Genomic DNA, 3,866 nt, shown 5'->3' with positions numbered 1-3,866 from the left:
GTTCAGGAGATCAGAAGTCCAAAAAAAAACATGTCTCACCTGGCTAAAATCAAGGTGTTGGCAGGGCTGCATTCTTGCCAGCGAAGCTGTCAGGGAGAACTCATCTCCTTACTTTGTCCAGCTTCTAGAGGCTGCCCACGTTCTTTGCATGATGACTCCCTTCCATCCTCAAAGCCAGCAATGATTGATTGAGTCTTCCTCACAGGGCATCATTCTGATGGCTTCCATCATCACATCTCCTTCTCCATCTCAGGCCCTCCCTCTTTCATGAATAAAGACCCTTGTGATTACATTGGGCTGACCCAGATAATCTAGGATAATCTTACCTTCTTAATATCCTTAATTTAATCACATCTGCAAAGTCCCTTTTGCCTTGAAAAGTAACATAGTCACAGGTTCCAGGGATTAGGATGTAAACATCTTTGGAGGGGTGATTATCTTGCCTACCACAGGTATTTACCAAGAAACTAATGAAGCTTAAATTCAAGCCCACTAACACAAGCCCCTCCTGAGACCCAGAAAAGGGCTCTAGTGATCTGTTCACATGGTCATATGTTTTTTTGAAAATTTACAAAAATAAGATATTTTAACTGTAATTGTTTTCTGTTTCTTTCCACTCTGACTTCACCTCTGTTGTACTGTTGCTCCTGTCGGGTGGCATTGGCATAGACCTGGGCATCTGGGGGATATAGTCACTAAGAGGAAGTTGAGTTGGGTTTAGTGAGATATGTTTATGTGGTTTGTAGTAACTTCCGTGTATAGTTAAGTTAGTGTTAGCCTTCCTGGTACAGTAGTGGTTTCCAGAAATACTACAGCTGCCCAATGTTGTAATGTAAGGTTGCAAGACGAGAGGTTCTATTGCGATATGAGCAAATCCTATGGCATCTGGCACTGGAAGTATGTGGTGGTAGAGAAAACAAGATTTCAAATGTAGAGAAGCAGAAGCTAGCCTGTGGGCAATTCTTCCATCCGTCAGGCATATAAAATGGTAAGCAGACAATTTTAGTTCTCATCACTGTGTAGCCAACACAGAAGTGCTTTCCTGTCAAGAATATACTCAGTAACGCAATATGCAGTAGATCATTTGGAAAGATGTTCACAGTAATTCTTCGCGTCACTGCACAAATGCCTTTTGCAGTGTGACATTGTTGCTCTTTCCCTCAAGATGTGGAGTCTGTCCCCATCTCTTGTCTGGGGCTGGCCTTGTGACTTGCTCTGACCTATAGAATGTGGCAGAAATGATGTGGGAGTTTCAAGCCTAGACCTCAAGAGGCCTTGCAGCTTCTGCTCTCAGCCTTTACTATATAAAGAAGCTCTCCCATTGCTGTATAAAGAAGCCCAGGGCTTCCCTAGTGGCGCAGTGGTTGAGAGTCCGCCTGCCGATGTAGGGGACACGGGTTCGTGCCACGGTCCGGGAGGACCCCACATGCCGCGGAGAGGCTGGGCCCGTGACCCATGGCCGCTGAGCCTGCGCGTCCGGAGCCTGTGCTCCACAACGGGAAAGGCCACAACAGTGAGAGGCCCGCGTACCGAAAAAAAAAAATAGAAGCCCAAACCAGCTTTCCTGAGGATAAGAGACCCCATGGAGAGAGGAACCCAACCAAGAACCAACACCAACCACCAGACATAAGAGTGAGGCCATCTCAGTCCATCCAGCCTCAGTCCAGCCACAAGATGACTATCACTGCATGACTGATCCCTAGCAGAAGAACCATCCACCTGATACTGGTCTATATTGCTGTCCCACAGAAACATAAGTGAATAAAATATTTGTTGTTTTAAGAACTGGATTTTGGGGCAGTTTGTTACACAATAATAATTAACTGATACACAGCATATACATACAAATCCACCATACGTTTCTCTTTTTTATGAGGATCTGGTGAAATAACATTTATCAGAGTTTCTGTGTTTAAATCTCTTGCTGTTTGACATAATAGACAGTCATTGATGAAAATAACCAAAATTTATAACATGCATATGAGGACATCAGTGTTCAACTGGTTAATGAGTATAATCAATTCAAAGATTAGTCACTAAGTGTGGGCTGCAGCAGGTCAGTGGCCAGGGCAGCCTCCATGGCTATCTACAGATTTTCTTCAGGACACATGATGTGAGGGTTGGTACATTAGTGGGGGAAGACAAAAATGGAAATAAATACTATGAAGACAGCAAGCAGTTTTTTGGCTATCACCAGTGGGTTATATATACTACTGAAATGAATGGCAAAAACACATTCTGGGATGTGGATGGAAGCATGGTGCCCCCTGAATGGTATCATTGACTTCACTGGATGACTCATGATCCTCCAACAAAACCACCTATTGCTTGTACATTCATTTGGACAAACCGTAAATTCAACATGAGTGGCACTCCACAACAATATATACCTTATTCCACCACTAGAAAGAAGATTCAGGAGTGGGTCCCACCTTCGATACCTTACAAGTAAAGACAATGAAAAACAATTTAAACATGTAAAATATGGGGCTTTTTGTGTAATTGCATCATTACTACTTACTATGAACTTGATTAAAGTTGTTTGATTGAAAAAAAAGAAAAAGATTAGTCACTGCACAAGAAAATGCAAAGTGCCCTGAAATTATTCAGCTTACATATGAAAGAAATCTGGTAGGCGTTTTCCCAAGTTTGACAATCTAAAATTTTACTCATTTTTAAATAAATAATTAATTAATTAATTTTTGGCTGTTTTGGGTCTTCATTGCTGTGCGTGGGCCTTCTCTAGTTGCGGTGAGCAGGGGCTACTCTTTCGTTGCAGTGTGCAGGCTTCTCGTTGTGGTGGCTTGTCTTGTTGCGGAGCACAGGCTCTAGGCACGTGGGCTTCAGTAGTTGTGGCATGCGGGCTCAGTAGTTGTGGCTCATAGGCTCTAGAGCACAGGCTCAGTAGCTGTGGCACATGGGCTTAGTTGTTCCACGGCATGTGGGATCTTCCTGGACCAGGACTTGAACCCCTGTCCCCTGCATTGGCAGGCGGATTCTTAACCACTGCGCCACCAGGGAAGCTCTAAAATTTTACTCATTTTTTAATTATAAAAATACGTTAAAAATTTTTAATATATGTAAAACAATAAAACTTCACTCATCAAAAATGAGAAGGAAACTCAACAGGGAATATTATAAAATCATTGTCATATGAAGAGATGACTGAAGAGTTTGCAGCCAAAAAATGCATGAAAAAAGGTATCAGAGAAAGGTGTCGACACCATCAATTAATAAAAATAATATTTTCTGAACGTTTGTGATGTTTGCAGTATTTATCACTTTTTTAAAATTTTTGATTTGTAGTGATTTATTTTCTTATTCTAAATAAATACTAATTTAGGTATCTAATTATTTTACTTGAAGTTTTGTGAGGTTTTTTTTTCCTTAAGGGGAACTCCCCAGTTGTACCTTGTTCAGCCCCCTGAAACGTGGATCTGCCTGTGAATGAATGAATGAGCCCGAGTTCTAGTCCACAGAAATGTATGCAGAAAGAACCCCAGGGCCTCTTCCTCAGAAGGAGGCTCTGGATATGATAGTCTGAGTCACTCCTGTGTACCTGGCATGCCCACAGGAGAGGCAGATGGTAAACACAGATGTGAGGCCTTTCGAATGTCAATGTTAACCCAAACTGCAGCTTGAAAGGAACTTTCAGACACTACCCCCATGTCAGAGATTAGTTGGCCTGAGATTTTGGGGCAGGGAGCAAAGAACCAGAGTGTCCCCAAGACCTATTTGCATCAGGAGAGAGAAGTGGAGGAAAGGGAGCATCTTGGGATGGGCTGAGCCAACCATGCAGCTTGGTTAAATATCTATTGAGCATCTGCTACATGCCAGGCACTGTTCCATAGTCTGGAACAAAATAC

General features: G+C 42.6%; 1 pseudogene; it reads left to right on the top strand.

Moving 5' to 3' along the window:
- The first annotated feature begins 2,026 nt into the window (after positions 1 to 2,026).
- On the top strand, positions 2,027 to 2,452 carry LOC103074841 (NADH dehydrogenase [ubiquinone] 1 alpha subcomplex subunit 12 pseudogene; annotated as a pseudogene).
- Positions 2,453 to 3,866: the final 1,414 nt, after the last annotated feature.

The sequence above is a fragment of the Lipotes vexillifer genome, unplaced genomic scaffold, assembly GCF_000442215.2.
Source record: "Lipotes vexillifer unplaced genomic scaffold, Lipotes_vexillifer_v1.1 scaffold1235, whole genome shotgun sequence".
NCBI lineage: Eukaryota > Metazoa > Chordata > Mammalia > Artiodactyla > Lipotidae > Lipotes > Lipotes vexillifer.
The sequence above is the reverse complement of the archived record's forward strand: the minus strand, read 5'-3'. Positions and strand labels throughout refer to the sequence as shown.